This window comes from Gadus chalcogrammus, chromosome 16 (genome assembly GCF_026213295.1).
Source record: "Gadus chalcogrammus isolate NIFS_2021 chromosome 16, NIFS_Gcha_1.0, whole genome shotgun sequence".
Classification (NCBI taxonomy): domain Eukaryota; kingdom Metazoa; phylum Chordata; class Actinopteri; order Gadiformes; family Gadidae; genus Gadus; species Gadus chalcogrammus.
In genome coordinates this window covers 28160592-28183867 of record NC_079427.1, presented here as the reverse complement: position 1 = coordinate 28183867, position 23276 = coordinate 28160592, and the positions used below count along the sequence as shown (strand labels likewise).

Below are 23276 nucleotides of genomic sequence, written 5' to 3'. Positions count from 1 at the left end.
TAATTCCCTGTGCATGCATTTCTCTTATATGGCGTGGTGGCATTTTTCTGAGGAAACAAACATTCTGTCTTATTAATCACATACTTAGCATAGCCTAAGAAGAGATTCTGTGTTCAATACTCATGACACTCACCCATGCTTCTCCATCATTTCAGCTACTAGAATGTTCACCGTTTTCCGCCGTGTACTGTCTGATAACATTTTTGTTCTGTCATACTCCCTAATGACATTATCACCACCAGGTTTCTTGCGAAGTATTTCGTCAACCAACTAGGAAAACAACAATAAGATGGAGCTCTTATTTTAGCCTGCAGCAGTCATTGCACATGACTACCACACACACATTTTCAGCAAAACTCAAGACAGCAGGATGGAGGACTTGCTGATAAATGCTTATTTGCGAGCACATGACGCTAAACTTGAAGTGAATGGATCCAGGAGGCTTTTGCGCATTAATTAAGAGCAACTGCCAGTTGCCATCAGATTACTGTGTTGGGCAAATATAACTGGCAACAGGCCATGAATTATCTTTCATTTGGGAACTTTCTCTAGGTATGTTGGTGTTCTGAGACAAATGGCTCAATAGGCCAGGACACGGTTGAATAATTTCGAGCCAATATGCCACAAAAAAAGATACTTACAGCATGGGCATCAGACCTATTTGGTCTGGACCGTTTCCCCTGGGGACTTTCATCGCTCAGAATGACAGTCAGTATCAGGGTCCTCTTGACTTACAGCTGGTGTCGACAGCTGGTGTCGACTGGCCAACAGCTGGTGCCTCAGAAACAAAACCTGTATAGCAATATTTTACGTAAAGTTTGAGAACCATTTGCATCCAAACAGGTAAAAGAGCACCTCCAAGGTCTCCTAAAAACAACCCAAAGAGAAAGAGTACCCTAGGACATACAGGTTGGGTAATCTGTTCTACCCATGTCCTATTTAGACATTTAACATTATTAATGCAGTATAATCCTGTGTCCCCACTGCCAATTATCAACAAAAAAAATAATTCAATAGCATCTATATCAGCCTGAAAAAAACACAACAACATGACATTGATTAGACAATACAAACCTTCAGAGACACCATCAATGGATAGCTCATAAACACCAGTATTTGCACCGATCACTTCTTCAAACACCTCATGGTCAACCTCAGTTTTGGAGTCATCAAAGAGCTTTGCATTAGGCAATTGGCTGAGGGAGATGCCAAACTTCTGGAATCCTATGGAGAATACAAACATAATGAGCACATTTTCTCCAAAGCATGCCATGAACCATTTAGGTCATTTACTTAAGGCAACAGCATTAGTTATGAGTTAGTGTGTTTCTATGCCATGTGAAAAGCTGTTAAAAGCTGTATATCGTCGCTGTCCGATGAAACTCGCGTATATCCAAAACGGTTACTTTTCAGGAAATGAAAAAAACACCCTAATTTCAAAGCAGTTGAACGTAGCGTTGTCATACTTGGTACGTCGTCTTTAAATGTAGTCGTAATATTGCCAGTGTGATGGTATAGTTCACATTTTACCAAAATCGAGTTTAAATGGACATACGTGCATATTTTACAGTAACGGTGGTCGATACGCGTTCTTCCGATCATGAATGGGCAAGTCGCGTTTCATACTGACAGATGAATAGGCTACGCTAAATTTATTAAATAGCCTACGTCCAACCTAAGGCTATTTAATAAACTGAGCATAGCCTATTAATCTTGTCAGTATGAAAATCAGTGTACTGATTCATTGTCCCTTCATATTTATGTCTCCTGCTAACTATGAAGCGATAATGAATCAGTACACTAACAAGCTATACAGAGGTTGTAACGTTAGACCTACCGTAATTGTGTCACTCCTCCACTCCTTGACCTACGTCTCAGGCGACAAGGGGAAAACTTTTTCTTGAGATAAAGTTAGGCCTACTGTAAAGAAAAGCTATTGTCTCACCAGGCTATCATCAAAAGAATATTTATTTGGCACTGTATTGCAGAAAAGAAAAGGAAAAATGAAGCTGCCATTTCACTAAACTCCAACTAGCCCGTTCCTGTTTAAGCAGTTACGGCTAATTAGACTCACTACTGCTACTACAGGTGGAATTATAAAATAGCAACTTGCCTAAATGCAAGATTTTAATCATGTCTTTCCTGACAGATTGGCAGATAGGAATTCCAAGAGTTCAACAGATAAAACCAAGTCGTTTTCAAACATGCACATAAACAATTACTTGTCAATACTCAATAAATATAACATTTCATTAATACATTAATCAATAAGACATGTATATAGGTAGTCAGAAAAACCACACTGGCTTTTATTAATAAATAAATAAATAATGTTTAATAGTGGTGTGTATGTTATTGTTTGTGCTATTTGAGCTGACCATCACTCATGGTCAAGTGCATCATAAAATGGATGAAAGTCCTTCGGTAAGACATGTTTCAGTTCTTGAAGGTGCTTGAACTTCAGTGCTTTAATTTTCTGGGGGGATGTATAGAGTGGGGCCACGCTGACACACGCCTTCCTCAGGGATGGGGATGTGAAGGGTTGCCAGTTGTCGGAGTGGAGTAATTTGAACTCCATACTGCCGTCCACATTGTATCTAATAGAGAGATGAAAGGAAAGAGGGGTGTCGGGGAACAGAGAATAGGAGGGAACCAAAAGCAAGTTTAGATTTATGAAACAAAATATTTTAATATGATGTGGCTAATATTTCATGTATGAAAAAGTAGTCTGTACAGACCTGACTGCTCGGAGGTCATGCACCGTAGGATCGCCTGCTTTGCTACCAGGTCGAATTGACTTGCAGATTTTCACTTTGCTGAAGTCTTGGAAAAAGCTGTAATCAACATACTTCAGCTCGTATGGTTTTGGAGTTGAACGAGCTCCCCGAATGACTGCAGCATACTCAGCTGGAACGTGTACATCTCGGTTCCTCAACTTTCTTTCGATCACACTGTGCACAGAGTCACATTCCATCTGTGTGTGGCCTCTTTGAAGGTACTTCTGCGTCACTTGCTTTTTTCTTTCAGTGGCAAACTTTAAGAGGGCATTGCTCAGGACCAGGTTTCGATTTTGATAACCACACCCATCACTCCAAAGAATGAATTCAGTGTGAGTGAGGTGTGTTTCAAGATAGTCCACAATGCAGGAGGCAAACTCATTGGCAGAGACCCCCCCCTCACCCTCATGCCAAAGGTAATTTGTCGCTTCATGTGATGCCATATTGTAGATGGTAAAATTATGGACACCAAGCTTCATTTTGAAGTAGAGGGCAAAACGCTTGAAGCTTTGGGCAGAGGAGAAGGCCCTGCAGATCCATGCATGCAACCGAGGTGGTGTTATTTGCAAGTTGCTTGTCCCTATCCTTTTCTGCTCGTGCCTCGTCCTTCTTAACGCAGTGTTCCTCCCACACAGCAGCCTCGATGTTCCCGGCTTTGAAGGCACAGTAAGTGTCACACTGATCTTTTTTTGGATGGAACAATGACAGATTTAATTCTTTAAAGGTGTTACTGAACACTTGTCTTGACAGAGCCTGGATGCCGTTGGCTGCACATGTCTGCTTATATTGTGAGTGGAGATGATTGATTGATTTGAATAAAGGCTCCAGGTACATCTTGGAAGAGGAGGACCTACAGTAGTGCGATGGTACTTTCGGCAGTTCAAGAAGAAAGGACTTTAGGAAGTCTCGCTCCTCTGTCCTCACCCTCACTCTTGCCGTCTTCTCAGGACTTTCATCTCTTCTTCCAACCCATTTTAGAACACTCCACTGCTTGATGCCAAGGGTCGACAGGAACATCCGCTGACAAACTCTGAGCCTTTTACCATCAACACATAAAAAACAACAGAGAGATGCTGACCTCCGAGACTGAACCGCTTCTGTCCGGCGCCGCTTGACATCACTCACCTCCACCAGTGACTTCACGTAGATTTTCCTTTCTTTCCAGTCCAATTTCCCCAAAAAGACTTGAATATTTTTTCCCTCTTCCCTTCATTGATTTCGGTGCAGTGTAGTTTGCTGGATTTCCGGCAGGCCTCAGCCAGGCACCGCCCCTCCATTTTTCTTTCTTCTATGTTGATGAATCCTTTTTTTTTCCGTCCAAGATATGATTGGCCCCTCATTCTTCTCCTTTTCTGAATGTTACCCTTCCAAGCGTCTGGGTTGGCCCTCTTTCTTGACCTTCCCCGGTCAACAGCAACATCAACATCAACAGCATCTTCATATGAATAAAAGAAAAACAAAAGAAAACATGTTTCACAAATTCACATTTCTCTTAAATGGTTTCTTAGCATGTGGAAGCATGTGTGTCAGTGTGTAGGCATGCATTAAAGTTTGGCATTGCTGTGGTGTGTGTGTGTGTGTGTGTGTGTGTGTGTGTGTGTGTGTGTGTGTGTGTGTGTGTGTGTGTGTGTGTGTGTGTGTGTGTGTGTGTGTGTGTGCCCATTAGTAGCTGACAGAAATGTAAAAAAAACAAATTGACAATAAGTTACTCACCTTCATGACAGGTGTGTATTCCGGGTCATTTTCAGGATCGTGTTCAAGTGAGTCTTAGAGCAATATAGAGGAACACATTTAGTACAACAAATGCACTTATGACATCATTCTGATATAAGATTGCATTCATTTGGAATCATAATTGATTAAATACACTTGATTTGTAATTAGTAATGGGCTTTAGTCTGTCCAACTCAAAACCAATGTGAGGTGGAGGCTGCAGTGTAGCCTAATCTGAGAATAAGAATAATGAGATACTTACCATCACTGGCACTTTCAGAGTGATTGTCATTATCACTTTCCAGAGAATCGAACAACAATAAAATATAATGTACATTTAGCACACGACAATGCTTTAAAAATTCAGAACTGAGCAGCAAACGTACCTATTCTCTATGAGTAATCATTTTTAATTTAGCTACATACAATTTGATGAGTTAGTATTTGGATTCCTTCCTTGATCAAGGGAATCAGAACAACAAGTGTGGCAGGCTTTCATCTTAATGTGCAACACATCAATAGGCTTTGGGTTGCAGAATAGTAGGTAGCTGCTACTGGGAGAAAAATAATTTAAGCCTAAAATACATACCCTCATTGGCAGCTGTATTTGCACCGTCACTTTCAACTGAATCTGACAATGACAGAGGGAAACCATTTAGAGTAATGAATACAGTTTAGACTTTCCTGTCTGGTTGACTCAATTTTAGTTTCCTACAAACCTTCCTCCTCATTGTTGACCCTCACGTTCGCCTCAAGTACCCTATCATACCTGACATTGACCATTTCACACATCTCCTTAAAGGGAAACTTCACCCATTTCACATAAGCTTTGTATTTTTAGAACCCCCCCGCATATTTTTGAATGGTCTAGCATCATTCCCTTATTTTCTGGAGAGATCCGTATCGATCTCCAACACTTCCTGTTTTTTATGACGCAATATGACGATTTTTGCATACAAGAAAACAGGAAGTGTAAGAGGAGATGATTCTCGTAAGACTACAACCACTAGTCCCACCCCCCTCTAGCGGGTGGGACCCACTGACGCTACAGACCTATTAGAGCAGTGCCAGTGGGTGGGACTTCACCAGCAGAAACTAACATCCACAGCGTCTGAAGCTAAGATAACAGAGGCTGTTGATAAAACTGAAGTACATTGGCGGAGGGTACTGGATCTGACATAGAAGATGGCTCCATGCAAAAGTTCACCATTTCGAAAGAAATACAAACGAGGACTACCGTATTTTCCGTACTATAAGGCACACCGGATTATAAGGCGCACCTTTAATGAATGGCCTATTTTAGAACTGTTTTCATATATAGGGCGCACCGGATTATTAGGCGCATAGAATAGAAGATACTGCAGTCAAACGTTTGACTGGGGTTGCGTTATGCATCGACAAGACCGAGCTACGCTATAGAGAATGTCAACAAAACAGTCAGATAAAGTCAAACTTTATTAAGCGTTCTGACAACTCCGGTCACTCCCATGGTAACGATGTTCAAACGTTAATGTGCATATTAACAATATCAATATCAATCAATATCTCTTAACAATAAGCTCACCTTTTCAGTTCATTCCTCGTCTACGAATTCCTCGAATTCTTGTGTGTGCGAATTGAACAGTTGGGCGAGTAGGCCTACGGCATCCAACATGCCCGGATTCCTCTCGTCATTATCCGAGTCATTGTCGCTGTTGTTGCCTGGCAGTTCAGTGATTATTCCTGCCTTCGTGAAAGCTTGGACCACAGTGGAGACTGTTATATCAGCCCAGGCATCCACGATCCATTGGCAGATAGTGGCGTAAGTCGCCTGGCGCTGTCTCCCCGTCTTGGTGACGTGTATTCGCCTTCTTGGCCCCGTCCACACGAAGCCGATTTTTTGGGTGAAACCGCATAAAAAAACGCTTTTGGTGGACACGGGCTACGGCCACACCAAACGCGTGTAACGTGCCTAACTTGTCGCTTGATCATTGTGTGTCACAAAAATTGCTTCAACGCGCCAAGGCGCCTGTGGCTGCGCTGGATTTAGGAGTCCGAGGTAGGAAACCCAAACGCCGCCATGTTTGGGTGCATGATAGAGTTTAGATCGGGTTAGATTAAATAATCTCGGATATAAATAACAATAATATAGTCCGCCAAGACGTTGAGGTTGCTTAGCAACCAGAGACGCTGTCCATGCAAGTGAATGGAGCGTTCCCTCTTCGTCATAACTATCAAACCAAACATCCTTCAAATTCAACGAGCGAACATTATGAAATTAAAATGCACATTTCTCGCTAAAAATGTTTACATAAACGCATTTAATGACGTAACTATGTTACTATTTCCACCCAGAATAAGGAAAGATGTCGGCCGTATGCTTCTGTGCCAGCGTCACTACTCTAGTGACCCCGGTTCAAGCTCCACGCTGATTTGTTCCATTAGTAGATGGAACAAGGAGGTGTCCGATAGGCGGAGATGATCAGCGGGAGTGGCCGCCAGCGAAGCTGTGCATGGTGGGAGTTGTTGTCTTCAATCCACAAGCGCCAAAAAGTCACTTTCTGCCTTTTCTCGGTCAAGACGGCACCAAATTAGAATTTTATTTTATTATTCGACTACATATAGGACCCAATTTCAATACATATTCATGTCTGCACCGGTGAAATGCTCCTTTAAGAGAGAAAGACATCCTGAAGAAAGGGAAAAACCCAGATCAGAAAAAAATATAGCGCTATGCCCAGTCAACATAGCTTCACTTCGGAAATCCTATTAAAGTACAGCTAAATTAATTAATAAATAACCAAAGATTGAAGTTGGAGGATGCTTGCAGGTCGGCAAAAACCCTCAACTAGTTTGGTGGTTTAGTCAAATATCCTATTGGCGCTTCTTATTGGCTATGCAGCTTAAATAATTACATAATCAGGCCGTATAGAATGCAAAATGTTTAATAGCCTAACTTTCAATAGATGGGAAAATACATGAACATCTAACATGAACGTCGCAATAACGAGGCATAGGGTTACGAGTAGCTTATGTGTGTGCGCGAGAATGGCAGTGTGCGCATGTGTGTGTGTGTGTGAGTGACGTCAGCGAGTGAGTGGACGAGCGAGATAGACGCACCTACCGCTCGCTCGCTGACGTCACTCACACACACACATACGCACACTGCCATTCTCGCGCACACACATTTGTTACTCGTAACACTATGCCTCGTTATGAAGACGGGAATGAAGCGGCCACCGATTATTGACAGGATGGGTAGGCCTACTTTATTCTACCGAAATCGTTCGCTTCTTCACTAGACAGTGTCTAGTGAAGAAGCGAACGATTCTGGTAGTTCGCTCGCTTCTTCACTATACACTGTCTTCACTAGACACTGTCTAGTGAATAAGCGAACGATTCCGGTAGAATAAAGTACCCATCCTGTCAATAATCGGTGGCCGCTTCATTCCGACCTATAAGCAGACCAACTGCCGGTCAAATCACACAAAACAATAGAGACAGGGATCACACAGGCAATCTTTTTCGCGCTTGGCCCACTCTGGATAAATGTCGTTCATATCGCATATGAGGACTTCGAAGGGTGTGGAGAAATGAAATCCTCCGTAACCACGGAGAGCTGTCATCACAGAGAGGGCATCTCGTCGCAAACTTACGGCATCAATAAGAGGGGGCGGTGTCAGCAGACTATTATTTAGACAAATTAACAAATTTCAATCGGACAATTTTACCGGAGAGTTAGAAAGGGCGTATCGCGCTTCTGCCTTCTCACACTGCGAGACAGGTTCGTGGCTTAAAAAGTTAAAGTGAGTGTTGCGATTACGGTTTCGATACGCGTTACCAGGGCCGTTGCTACAATTCCTGGGCCCCTAGACAAGATTTACTGATGGGCCCCCCTGCGCGGGATTGTTGACGGGGGGGGGTGGAAGGAGCAATTTTTGACGGGGGGGCGGTGGAAAGAGCAATTGTTGACGAGGGAGCAATTGCTGACGGTGGTAGCGCGCTATGGTAGTACTATGGGCTGGTAGTAAAATAATTTTTTTTTTTATTATTATTATTATTATTTTTTATTATTATTTTTTTGTGGGCCCCCCCTGGGCTGTGGGCCCCTAGAATCGTCATCACCTTTCACCCCTTATCGACGGCCCTGCGCGTTACAGCCCTATTTAGCCTACTTAATTTACGTTCTTCAGTCAGGTTCACAATAAAAATATTCTGTGAAAATTACTTAATCTTATATTGCAACTAGAATAAACTTGAGAACAGTTGACAAAAAAACTAAATACCTTACCTTCAAAGTGTTATTCGGCTACCCGATGATGCGCTTCCAGAGACGCTAATGAGATGACTCCACAGGGCGGGAGATACGCGGCGGGACTGACAGCTTTGACACCAAATGGATACACTTGAAAATCAGATGACGTGTTTCACAACTTTTCATTGGTTCATGACGTATACTGTATACGGAAATGAACCTGGACATAACTATCATCGTAAAATCTCAAAATCGGCAAAAATGGACATACGCGGTTTTCATCGGACAGCGACGATATATTTGAATATTAATGTTAATAAACAGACAAACTTTAAATAAGATTTTTAGGCAAAAGCCACTACTACACTGGTCATAATGCATACTGAATATCAGTTCATTAAGTTGATTTACAGACCAGACAAAATCATTTCAATTAAAGTTAGACTTGCCACACTCAAGCAGTTCACTGAGCTTGGCTTCAGAAATGCTGATGAATTTCTGGATGCCTCTGAACTTGACTTTGACCAACATGATCCGTTTGCCTGGAAGGAGGGATTACAGACAAAACAAACTTGATTTCCAGTACAGCACTCGATAAACATAATTCCATGCATTATAACCTTCTCTAGGCTTTGAAATGCATTTGCACTGAGCAGACAGAATCTAGCCCGAGCACATGGCGGCTAGTAACCTCCATTTTGAACAACCTCATCAGCAATACAGTCAACCATCTTTCACACTGCAGAATTACGCAAAGTCACCATTGTCGCCAAAATAACCAAGCACAATGGTAAGCATAAAACTGGCAAATAGTGATAGCTGTGCTCAAGAAAACCTAGGCTTAGTGGCGACGGTTAGCTATGATGACTGCTAACTAACCTAGCGTTAGCTGTTAGATAGCTAATCAACTTCACAAGGTCACTAAGAGAGATCATGGGACAGCATAACTAACGACAACGGAGCCACGATGCAATGGTTCGCTGACAATCAATTGTCTTGACATAACGTGATTAAAATATCAAGAAGTTATTCATTATTTTCACATTTCGTGGCATGTTTTAATCAATAAATGATCATACTGTAGTTGCTATTGGAACTTTCCTTACCTTGCTAGCGTTAGAGATTAGCTTACGTAGCTAGCTAACGATGTCACTACAAATGTGATGCATCATTCAGTTTTGACCCCTCACGCTAAATCAGAGCCCCACTGTATTTCCATGAGGCTAAATAAGCAACAGATTGAAAAAAATGACATTATTTTAAATTATTACGGACACTCACCTTTCTATTGGAGCCTGTTCAAAATGGCGCTGACTTCAAGGACAGATTCTTGAGGTCTGGCTGTGTAACTGCGTTGTTCCAAAAAAAGGGGTGGAGCATTCTTACACTAATGTTTTTAGCTCTGGTTTTTAACATAGGCTTCAGTGCAAATTTAACTTTATCTGTAGAGGAATCTACTCTACCTGTAGAGGAATCTACACTATAAGTGCAAGTTGAAGTTAACAATGTGATTTCAACACTGCAAATTTTACTGTGTGGGGTAGACAAGTCACCGGACTACTACTACCCATGCAAGTGAACGGAGCGTTCCACGGCATTGAGAAGACCCGTGTAATAAAGGCCTATAATATTTCTGGTTATGGCATATATTTCTCCTCAGATTAGGCCAATAAACCAATGATAAAATAAAAACAAAAACGCTCGATCAAAGGCCCGGCCCGAGTATAGTGGTGGGAAAAATCGGCCCGACCTGGCCCGCGTCGGGCTCGGGCTCGGGCCAGAGAATCTAAACACTGACTGGAACTACTTAGCAGGTGTCTGTAGGCCTATATCAGGAGTTAATACAGCCAATCAGAATACGAGTATTCCCCCAGACCGTGCTCTAAACAATATTATTCACGAGTTATAATCAACCCCTACACATCAATATTAATGATAACCCATTAAATACGGTATGATTTCTAGATGTCATGGCAACGTCCGCTCGCGACACTGGACTTGCGAGGCATCGACGCGGACTTTCATTCACATAGCCAAAAACAAGAGAATAGATGGCTAGATAATATAAACATCAAGACATACAATTCTAAAAAGAACAGATGAAGCAGCTACCCTTTTTTCCTTCGCGGTTTGCCTACAGAGTAGCGCACCTGCATTTAATATATCCGTGTACTGTGTACAATTTCTCAGAATCAAAGGTGAAAGAAGAAACGGGTGGCCAAAAGCTGTCATATTGTTAGTTATCACAGACAATTTTAAGTAGAAACGGGTGGCCAAAAGCTGTCATTTGTTAGTTATCACAGACAATTTTCAACAATGAATAATCTGTACGGAGCTCCTTAAGGGACATAGGGAGAACGCTCCCGGACAGAACCTTAGTTTGGAAGTCGTGCTTAGTGACATGAAAAATACTTCCAATTGAAATACAAAATTTAGAAACTACGTGTCCCTGATCACGTTTCAATAGATTAAATAACGTGACAGTGTCACGTATGTTCGTGAGACCAGGTTCGAGCGTGTGCATGGGTTGAATTGCGTGTGTCTCACGCCGAATTCATGAGACTTGAGAGCCCTGTACTTGCGTGACACAAACCAGCACCGCAAACGTTCTCTCCCGCTTGAGATGACGTCTTTCTCCATAGGTTCATGGGTCTGATGCGCCGATTTCCCATGCTGATATTTCCGGAGATTCTCGGGCATCTTCGACAATTTGGCTATAGATTGTCTCATTACACGCTAAATAATATAATTATAGCCTAATTATATATATAGGCAATATATATGATTAGGCAATATATATATATATATATGTATATATATATATATATATAGCATTTGTGGTTTTGGCATAAACATAACTAGGGTGCACTGTACTATCTGCGCACACCCTTTCTGAAGCCTCTCTCTCGCTCTCTCTCTCTGTCCCTCCCTCTCTCTCTTTCTCTCTCTCTCGTAGCGTTTTGTGGAGCACGTTATTTGTCTGAGAACACTGCCATTCAGAATGCATTGGTTTACATTTCGTTCTGTGTAGCACGAAAAAAGTCGGACTATCGTGCTCTGGAACACGATTCAATAGATTAACGTTCGTGCGCATGAGCACGAAATCGCGTGATACTGGGTTGTGTAATAATAATAAATAATAATACATTAATTTAGAGGCGCCTTTCAAGGCACCCAAGGTCACCTTACAGAGCATAAAGTCATATACATCGTTTAAAAAACAAGACATTGTGGAAAAAAAATAAATAAATAAATAAAACAAAAACAAGACAATCAAACAATCAAGACAGTGATCAGTTAGACATTGTGTGCGAGTTTGAACAGGTGAGTTTTGAGTTGTGACTTGAAGGTTGTAATGGTGTCTGACTGTTTTATGTGTGGGGGGAGGGAGTTCCACAGCCTGGGACAAACCTGGCACGAGATTTTGGGTCATTGTAACTATGAAGATGTACAGAAGTTACAGGGTATAGTGGAAGGCATGGAGATAGAGGGAGGTGCAGTAAGGCCAGCATTTTGTGAAGTGTGTACACAGGGAAAATTCACCCAAACAAGGAATAGGGAGCCAGACAGTAAGGCTAAGAAACCTTTGGAACTTGTGCACACTGACTTAGCAGGTCCCATGCGAACACCGAGCATAGATGGACACAAATATACACAGTCTTTTACAGACGACTACTCAGGTACCATATTGGTGTATTTTCTAAGGTCCAAAAGTGATGCAGTACAGGCCACAGAACGGTTCTTGGCCGACATAGCACCTTATGGAGAAGTCAAGTGTATCCGTTCAGACAATGGCACTGAGTTTACATGTGGAAACTTCCAAACACTGTTAAGGAAGAATAAAATCAGGCACGAGACGTCTGCGCCCTATTCGCCCCACCAAAACGGCACAGGCAGAGAGAGGGCGGCGAACCTGTATGATATGGCCAGATGTTTTCTGATAGAAAGTAAACTACCAGACAAGCTATGGAACTATGCTATCCAGACAGCAGCTTACGTGAGAAACAGTGTTACAGCAGACGCACAAAGAAAACGTCAAAAACAGCCCAGCTTACCTGGTATACTATCCTGACACAGAGAGGGTTCAGAAACACAGGTTGGTAAAATTCCCAACCAAGGCAGCCACAGAGAGAAACACAAACGCCAGAGTCACACATAGAATGTAGTGATAGAGAGGTACATCCCAAGGTCAATATGCAAGAAAATGTTGATGAATGTGTAAAAAATTTACCAGGTCAGGGTGTTCAAAGTGGTGCTTCTGAGGTTTTACCTGAACAGATTGTAAACAGAAGGAACCCACGAGAAACAGGAGGAGTCCATCTCACCTGCAGGAGTTTGAGACCGAGGACAAGGTTGACAAACTGCAAACAGCTGTTGACTTCTGTTACAGAGCCGTATGCGACATTCCGCAAACCTACCAGGACGCCATAGCATCAACAAAGTCAAAGCAGTGGAAAAATGCAATGGATGAGGAGATGCGATCACTGGAGGAGAACAAGACTACAGCCTCACTCAGTTGCCACCGGGTAAACAGGCAGTGGGGGGTAGGTTGGTCTATGCACTCAAGAGTGATATCGACGGATCAGACAAGTACAAGGCGAGGTTTGTAGCGAAAGGCTACAGTCAAAAACAAGGGATTGACTATGAAGAGACATTCTCACCTACAGCAGATATGACAAGTGTGAGGGTGGTCATGCAAAAGGCAGAACAAGGAGAATCTTATTTTGCACCAGATGGACGTTAAGACGGCCTATTTGCATGCACCGATTGACTGTGAAATATATATGGAGCAACCACAAGGTTTTGAGAAAGAGTCTGAAACTGGTGAAAAAATGGTGTGTAAATTACAGAAGTCTTTATATGGTCTAAAACAGTCAGGGAGAAATCGGAATGTAATGTTACATACATATCTTACTGAGAATGGTTTTGAACAGAATCCTGCAGACAACTGTGTGTACACAAGAGAAAAACAGCACAAAAAGGTTATTTTGATCATATGGGTTGATGATCTAATTGTAGCCGCTAGTGATGAGGATGTACTGAACAGTGTGAAGAGAATGCTCGCAGAGAGGTTCAAGATGAAGGATCTAGGGAGGTTGAACATTTTCCGGGGATACACTTTAACCAAACAGAGGGTCATGGTTACAATGTCACAGCAGAGATATGCAACCAAGATACTAGAGAGGTTTGCAGGATTGCAGGCCAAGAGAGACTCCATGTGAGCCAAAGCTTGAGTACTCAGAGGATGCTGACAAAATGAATGAGCCAAAGAAGTACAGGGAGGCAGTGGGAAGTTTAATATACTTGTCCACATGCACTCGACCACATCTAAGCTTTGTGGTCAGTAACTTGTCTAAACCAAGTTATCTTAACCAACTGAAGAACATTGAACACAGTAAAACATGTGTTTCAGATACCTCAAAGGTACAAAAGAACAGAAGTTATGTTTCAAAGGAAGCGACACAAAGAGACTAGGGTCTTATGCTGCTATCCATTGGATGGTACGCTGGTACGAACAACGAGAACTTGACGTATTTCCCTTGTGCCAGCCTTCCAGTTTGCCATTTGTGTTTCTGTCGAGCCACGAGGGGGGTAGTAGCAGGCTAGTCATCATTAGCAAACCAGCTTCAAAACAAACTTTACATTGAATTGCACGCAAAGCAAGACCGTGCAATGCATATATTGGTGACCGGATTAAAGCAGCAATGAATCAAGTGTGTAAGAGGTTTTTAAAAACGACATTAAAACCACCAACGTGGTACTAAATAGAAAGAAAATAACATCTCATCCCCCATTAACTATGGGGCGCAGCCATCTTCTTTGCGAGTTGTACAGCTCTGCTCGCTCTACTTTGAAAGCGACGAGATTTTACTACGACCAAAAGGGGGCGGTGCCTCAGTGTAAATGCCGCAGAGAAGCTGGGAGATTTGCGGCTTACCCACTTCGTAAATCCAAATGGATAGCAGCATAACCTTGCTCTGCCCACATGTAAATCCCTTGGCTGTCGGGTGCAGCCTGCTGGCAACGACGACTAATGTGCACACTGCACAGAAGTGTTCCCCCTCATTACAAATGCATTGAACCGGAACTGAAATCACACGCAGCCTCTATTTTTTAACCAATCTGATCGCAGTTGATTTAGTACGTCAGGTGTGGCCATAATAAGAATGCATGTGCTTTTTCAACTTGAAGGGACTTGGGCAATACCAAATATCAAATTATTACATAACTAAAAACGAATGTTATTAAATGTTAACATTCAAATACACATTCACACAGAATGCACGGTTTTAATCCTGTCAGATAAGCACACTGCAAGCCATCTCATAAATAGTATATCTTAGTTTTTTTACAGCTGCCTGTAGGACCTTCTACACTTCAAAGTGAATGTATTTGTATATTTATCCTGAAATAGGTCCTTAATAGGCTATACATTATTAGAAGGGGGATTCTTCACTTGCATGTGAAAGGGTTAAATGCAACTATTCATTGTTGTCACACTATGCCATCAAAACTAACTTTGTGTTTTTTTTCTTCTTCATTTGCATATTTATGGGACACTGAAGACCATTCAAAGCTCACGGCAGAAAGGGTATCAAACTTGCATTTCATAATTGTATCCGATACACACAGAGATGGCCTCTTATTGGAGTAAAAGGAGGCGAGTCTTGTCCAAAGCAAGGGAGACAAAGAACAAGATTTTGCAGCAATTACATTTAATTACAGTTAATCAGTCTGAAAATGCCCCCCCCCCAGCTTACCAGATCTAGCACTGTGTGGGACAACTTCAGAATTCGAGAACAGTCTTTGCCAAAACACTACAGACAGTGATGCCAGTGAAAGAGAGGATTTTAGTGGGTTATCCAGCTCTGATGAAAGTGAGCCTGAGGAAATGAGTTTACAAGCTAAACTAAAGCAATGGGAATCAACTTTTGGCATTACTCTTGTTGCAGTTACCGCTCTTCTGTCAATATTGAGAGTACACACCACTCTGAGCTGCCTAAAGATGCCAGGACACTTCTTGGCACTCAAAAGAAAATAGCTGTGCATGCATTAGGTGGTGGTGAATATCACCATTTTGGATTGGCTAAGGGAATTTTATCAAAATTGAATTCAATCCATTTGCCTAGCTGCCTTCAGACAATTCGGTTACAATTCAACATCGACGGTTTACCCATTTTTAAGAGTTCAAAAGTTCAGTTTTGGCCAATTCTTGCGATGCTTGATTGTGATTACACAAAAAACCCTTTTATTATTGGTTTGTTTTGTGGAACTGGAAAACCATCTAGTGTGTATGACTACCTCAAAGAATTTGTCAATGACCTTACCCAGCTACTGAGGAATGGAGTGACCTTCAGAGGTAAACCTCTAAAGGTGATGGTGTGCTCCTTCATTTGTGATGCTCCAGCACGTGCTTTTGTCAAAGATGAAGTCCCACAATGGCTACTCTGGGTGTGACCAGTGCAATCAAGTTGGCGTGTGGCAAAATAAAATGACATATCCTGAAATAAATGCCAGGCTTAGATCAGATGAAGACTTTGCTTTAATGTCAGACACAGATCACCACCTGCGACCTAGTCCCCTTACTGGCATTGTTCAGATGGTAACCCAGTTTCCCATTGATTACATGCACCTCTGCTGTTTGGGTGTAACAAAAAAACTCGGTAACACTTTATATTAAGGTACACCTATTCACCATTAATTAGTTGCTTATTAGCATGCAAATTAGTAACATATTGGCTCTTAATTAGTCATTATTAAGTACTTATTAATGCCTTATTCTGCATGGCCTTATTATACAACCAGTAAGCCATTAACTAAGAGTTTTCCCTCAATAACCTCAGAATTATTGCTTATTAGCAGTAAGTAAGGAAGTTGTTGCATATGAATTATGATCTTAATATGCTTTGCTTAGTATGGACTTTATAAGGTGGTAGTACCACAAGAATAGTTATTCTCCCTTAATAACACTTAATGAATATGGTCTGTTCTTACATAAAAAATACACAAAACTACAAGTGTTAATAGTGTCCAAATAACTCTAAATTAAGTCTTTGTTACTTAGAATATGTTCCCCATACTAAAGTGACATCTTGATCATTACTAATTCACTAGTAATTGAACACTTATTAACCAACCATGTTCCCTAATCTAAAGTTGCCTCCTTTTTACACTTAGTTAATATATTATAGCACATAACTACTGCAATGAACAAGCGATGGGTTACACCTTTGAAAAAAATGGATCTATCTATAGGTTCCCTCTCATTCAGTGGTACAAATACCTCATTTATTAAACCACTGGTTCAGGTTTTCCCAAGGCTGACAACAAATACTGCCTGAAAATTCAAACACTGACAAGTATCAATGTTTATAAACATGTCATACAATATGGTATCAAATGTATAAGCAGGTCATACTGTATGATAATACAGGTACTCTATTGTTGAACATCTGTGTGATCCTTTAACCAAAATCTGCCTGCTTAAAAAAAACACAATATAAAATACTGCACAATATTAAGTACAAAAATACCATAAATTGCACAATCTAAAAAATATAAAACCTGCACAGCTCAACATGAATTTGCTCTTCATCAGCTAAACTACACTTGTCAAAGCTTAGAACAAATGTACTGAACTGTACAAACATTGCACTTTCACAGCCTAAACTTGCTCTATAATTACTGCATCAGGTTGATTTATTTCCCCTGTGCACAAATATTTCACTTTTCCAATACAATATAACAGAATTTTAACTGAACAAAGAAGCTCACTTGCATTTTAATACTTTAACAAGGGAAGGAGTTGGCCTTCGGCCTTCATGTCCATGATAATAGTATTTTTCTCAGAGGTAACCAGGGTGTAGTGGAGGGTAAACGCACGTAAACGCCGTTTACGCACCTCTGGAATTTAGGAAATAGCGTTTACGCACCTCTAAATAGCGTTTACGCACCTCTAAGTGGCGTTTACGAACTTCAAAGTTCCCTGTGCCTTGTATTCTGCCATTGGAATAATCGGAAATAAATTTAGCATCATTTTAAAACACCTAAAACAAAGTTTCAAATTGTTGAACAAATAAACGCTGTAATCTGAATCATTTTCATGTGCGCTGTAGGCCTATGCTATTATGGTCTGTGACCCTCCAATCAGTGCCTTGCGGCTGCGGCGGCGACACAAATCAGGATCCAGGAAAATATGTAAACAGGAAGTATGTAAACACATGGCCCTACGCGTTGTGGATTATCATGCCTGCCTACCTGTCATTAATAAGCCATGGATATCAGGCGATTTTTGAAGAGACCTTCGAGTGCTCCCACTCCAACAGAAGCCCGAAAAAGGCCTCAAGTACAAAGTAAGACTGAAGATGATCAATTCACATGAGTTGTTTTTGTGATTTATAAATCAATTTTACTTGACGAAACTATTAAATGACTACGAGCATTCAGATTGGCCAATGCGTAGTCATGCTATCCGTGTACTGCCCTGTCAAGGTGAGCGAAAGTCAGTCAGAGTTTTACTATCCATATCAAACTTCGGTTTTGGCGTATCAACTTCGCTATAGCTCGGTCGCTATGTTAAAGCCTCAATTTGGAGATGCGAGGTTGGCGGTTCAGGCAGGCGCGGCCTTCCCTACAGGCGGGTCAGGCGCGCCGCCTAGAGCGCCATCTAGAGGGGGGGCGCAAAATATAAAAAAATAAAATAAAATACTTATTGGCCACGTCTACCCGTCTACCCCCCCCCCCCCCCCCCCCGTCAACAATCGCTTCACCCCCCCCCCCCCCCCCCCCCCCCCCCCCCCCCCCCCCCCCACCCCCCCCCCCCCCCCCCCCCGTCGATCGCTCCATACCCCCCCCCCCCCCTCGCTAGAGCGCCAAATGTGCTGGGGCCGCCCCTGGTTGCAGCCGTGGACTCCGCGGCTGAACCGTGGACCGGGCGGATGACGCGACCTATATATTTTAATTAAATTCGGGCGGTTGGCGGTTAAATCGATTATTATTTATTTTCTTTTAAGTTATTTTCCCAGCAAACTGGCCTGTTCCCCTAGACTAGAGGAACCGTATGGGGAATCCAAGTTGAAACAACTTGCCCAAAGGTTCAGACTTGATGACAGAAAAATTCTTGAAGGCTATAGGGATTTTAAGGATAACTCAAGCATCATTCCAGAAAACCTTGCACCACTCCTGAATATCGACCATCTCATTCCAGTTAGCACTGCTGAGTGTGAGAGGGGGTTCAGCTTACGAACATCATAGTGTGCCCCCTGAGATGCAGTCTGCACTTCATGGTCACAGTGTCGTCCTTGATGTTTATTCAACTGAATGGCCCACCACTCAGCCACCACAAAGTTCAATCCAACACGTATGTGAAGTCCTGGCTGGTGAAGCACAGGGGAGCCATGAACCCCAGAACACCCCCTGCAAGGCAGGACCTGACGTGGAGGACATGAGACCCTCTGGGCACTACTGTGAAAAGCATGCATACTAATACACACACATACACACATGCCATAGATATAGTTCTTAATCTACACATACCTTTCTTTACTGTTGATATTTGAATAACTTGAATAAACTACAAACACATTCATTAACTGTCATTGATTGATTTAATATGACTTTAATTGATAACATAATGGAATATAGCCAGGCTTGCCTTACAGAGTCGCAACACTTTGCGTTGCGTTGCGTTGTGTCGAGGTCGGTCTGATCACAAAATTCATAGTTTACCCACCTCTAATTTGACCACTACAGCCCTGGAGGTAACAGTACATTTAGTGTGTCGAAACTTTTGACTGGTAGTATAAATATCAACTTGATATCTGCATCTACATTTCAGACAGGTTTCATACTGGATATTTTTTCCTAATGTCATGCAAAAGCATTCCAAGTGTTCCGTTATTGTGATGTTTTCCACGCCAATAAGTCCACTCAATTACATCTAAGTGATCCCTCAACAGTTTTTGTGTGCGGTTCCCTCTTTGTCTCCAGATAGTTGACTTGCAAATACCCCAAAATCTCTCCAGGTTTTGTGTATGTGCACCTGTAACAGGGTCGACAAAAAAAATCTTGATGGTTGACAGTCAGGTGATTGTACCCTTCATCCTGAAGACGGCGGTAAGACCTCCACCCATCTGAAATGACAGAGCTTCCACGACGAACATGCTTCTTTATTAGATGCCTGACTGAACGGTGATGCACAATCTTAAGAATGGGTCTCCTCCTGTCATTCTTAATCCCTAGCATTCCGAACACCCAGGAACTCCTGTTGCTTGCCCGTCCTCTGTTGTACTGAAATTCACAAGAGCAAATATTTCAAAATGAGGACAATGGCACTCACAATACAATGATTCTGCAATAATGGTGGGAAATGGGAGAGAATAAATCATAAGTCAAAAATTCAAAAGTTCTCTCTAGCTTTGGAGTAGTGGTGCATGTTTACAAATATTGAACTGTTCTGGGGTGTAGGAATAATGTGGTTTCTTAAAACTGACATTCCCCTCTATTGCATCAATGAACTACAATGTATCTTATTTCATAATGCAGTAGTTACTTCTTCTCGAGATACAGCAGATACACCTCCAAGCACCTCAGGCAAAAACAGGTTTTAAATGTATGTATTGTCTCTACTTTCAGTAGCTGAGTTTAGCTCAGACTTAACCAACATCAAATACATGTTTTTAGACACAAAATCATGTATTTGGCATCAAAGTAATACTCATAAGTGTTTAAGTAACTTTCATACCTTTCTTTTATGGCCAAATTTGCTTTCATCTATCATAACAATCTCTGCTCTTTGTCCAACAGTCTGCTTGCCTCTTCTTCTCATTCTTTTCATTCCTGATTTGCAAACTCTCCGCAGCTTGTCTGCAAGTTTACTCAGAGTTGCAGAACTCCGAGTAATTCCTTCCTGCAGCATGTCCACTTGTCTCAGTCGAAGGCCTTGGGCGAATCTGTAATAGATCAACCAGATAAATATTTCAATGACACAATTTAGAAGTGGGGGGTTAAAACCAATTTCTTAAGTTGTCATAATTATAACCATAATTTCTCATTTGCAGTCCCATTTGCAGACACAGCAGATACTCATAGCCTGAATACAAGAGTGTATTTAACCGGAAACAACAAATCTAAAAAGCAAAGTAGGGTGAAGAACATTCCCTGTATGAGGGGAGGAATGGAATAAAATCCCAAAACAATTAAATCTGCTGTATCTTTGAAGAGTTTTAATGAAACAACCGAAAAAATGGATACTGAGTAAATTAGCACAGTTGAGGTCTGTCTAGAAAAGTTAAGTTCTTGAACTTGTGTGGGTTTTTTTTCTCGCCAATGAATTAAGTTATTTGAGATCAAATTTCCGGGAACCACTCCTAAAACCTAAAAATCCACAAGACCTGTACTACCATTGGACTCTTCGGCAACCCAGTATTTATACAATTACACCTACTTGATAAATTTCGACCAAGTTAGAATTCTTCCCATATAATGTATAAACTCATGTCTCGTAAGCATGGGTCTGATAGGAACCATCCAAACCAACAGTTAGTGAGAACATCAAAGAAACATATGGTCGAGTTAAGAGTTGGTCTTTGCTGGCTTTTGTTATTATACATGTAAAACCACGCACCGTAGATGTAATGCATCCACGTATGCAGTCGAATGTTGGAGAATTCTCAAACATTGAGCCACTTCGGAGGGACCTCGACACGTTTTCCCTTGTGACAGGAATCTCGGCATTGCCTGATGATATCCAAAGGTCTAATGCTAACAAAATAAAAACCTATGATACTGTGCTGATTTCACTTAATAAAAATGTAACATAAATGAAGATGGAGAGGGGGACATAGATGTTTATGTATAAGTGTTGAAACAGCTAAGATTGGGATTGAACAAGGTCGTAGTTCTTGTGATTCCCTCCCCCCATGCAATCTCAAAGCACAACAGAACAGTCCCATTTCTAGGCCTACTTGACAAGTAATATCTATAACTTACACCTTAAATTGGGTTAGACATTTGAGTAAATTTAGCTGTGTCTACTCTACTCTACTTGTCACCACTTGTGCTTCCGTGCCACGCAGCATGAAAAGGGTGATATCAATCAATTAATCCCTGTGCATGTACAAGTTTAAAGTCAAGCTGATTGGTGGCATGTATTGTTAAATAGGTGAACAATATGACCAGGAATGTGATCTAAAATTGGTAAAAAGCAATTTTTCATTTCAGATTTTGTACACATATACTTTGTGGAAACATTAACACCCCTATCTCTACCAAATAAACAGTAGCTTACTTAAAAGTTAAAATTTGCAGCTGTGTGTGTGATTTGTATTGTGACTGTCTAGATGTGACTTAGCATATTTTGTGTGTACACCACTCATAACTTCTGTATTAAAAAAATTGTCGTAAAATATAGGATTTGCCACTGAATTCTAGCAGATATAATTGGATGGCTGCATGCTGCACACTCCCCTATGCTTACACACAAAGAAAGAATTAATAAATAAGGCACATGTCTAGTTGTTCTACTCACCATGCTGCCTCCTTTTTGCCGTAGGACCGTTTCAACTTCATACATGAGAGCAAGAGGGGCATTTCATCCATTTTCGAAGTAGGCCTTCTTTCATTAACCATCTGGTGAACTTGTAGTTTTCCTTGGGGCACCGTCTAAAATGTATTAGACTCAAAAACTCGTAACCCGAACAACATATTGTTAAACATACCTAGGAATAATATTAGATTCAAAGCTCCTAATATTGCCCAGCGCACCGTCTTCTTTGATGTTAAATGTGTGGACAGTCTCGCAGTCCTGCATCAAAGACTGGCGCGAAGTGCCATTACAGTATGACATAAACCAATCTACCAATCCTTAGCCGTGTTCCTCCGAATATGGTGCTCTCATCATCATTGACTGTTACTATGTGTCATGTGACATCCTCATCAAGCATCCAAAGGGAGCACAGTACGTCTAAAGATTCGGAGAAGGTGGGTATTTGCGTTTCGTTCACAGTTTGGAGAGTGTGAAGAGGGAAATTCGTTGTAACAAAAAATAGTAAGTTAAGGCTAGCCTGTTAATTGAAACTCCCCCTGAGTTTTGTAAGCACATCATAACGCCCCGTCCTCGGCCGTTTTACATAGTTAAGAGTAGTAAACCCATCTATTATCTGCAGTGTGTAGGCTAATTAGCTAATGTAACGTTAAGCTAGCTGAGGTGCGTGAGTGTGCACGTGAGCTGGGTGAATAGTAGGAAAGAAACTGTAACATTACATAAAATGTGAATGTAGGTGCATATGTAATGCTTTGGCGTCACAACAAGGTATGAAATGTTTGCAGAGGCTGTTGATGCTAACGGGGTGAAGCTTAATCATCAGCCGCTAGTAAAGAGGGTAGGCAAATTAACTTTGTGCATCAGGGGGAGGAAAAGGCTAGACCATTTAGAGGCAGGCACAGAGTCGGCAGCCTAAGTAATGGAGGAGCCCTGGGAATTGAAGGCCGGATCTATTCAGCAGGTTGTTGTTCCTCACACCTAGTTGAGCACGAACTCGGCTAAGCCCAGA

The 23276-nt window shown here is 41.6% G+C and overlaps 1 long non-coding RNA gene across 2 annotated transcripts; it reads right to left on the bottom strand.

Moving 5' to 3' along the window:
• Positions 1-222: 222 nt before the first annotated feature.
• LOC130406698 (uncharacterized) lies at positions 223-4273 on the bottom strand. 2 transcript variants are annotated; one of them, XR_008904499.1, is made up of 3 exons: positions 2739-4273; positions 1075-2597; positions 223-270 (listed from the first exon to the last, which is right to left on the bottom strand). It is a non-coding gene; the product is annotated as an uncharacterized LOC130406698 (long non-coding RNA). The 2 variants fall into 2 exon arrangements; XR_008904498.1 differs by lacking the exon at positions 223-270 and adding an exon at positions 721-792.
• Positions 4274-23276: the final 19003 nt, after the last annotated feature.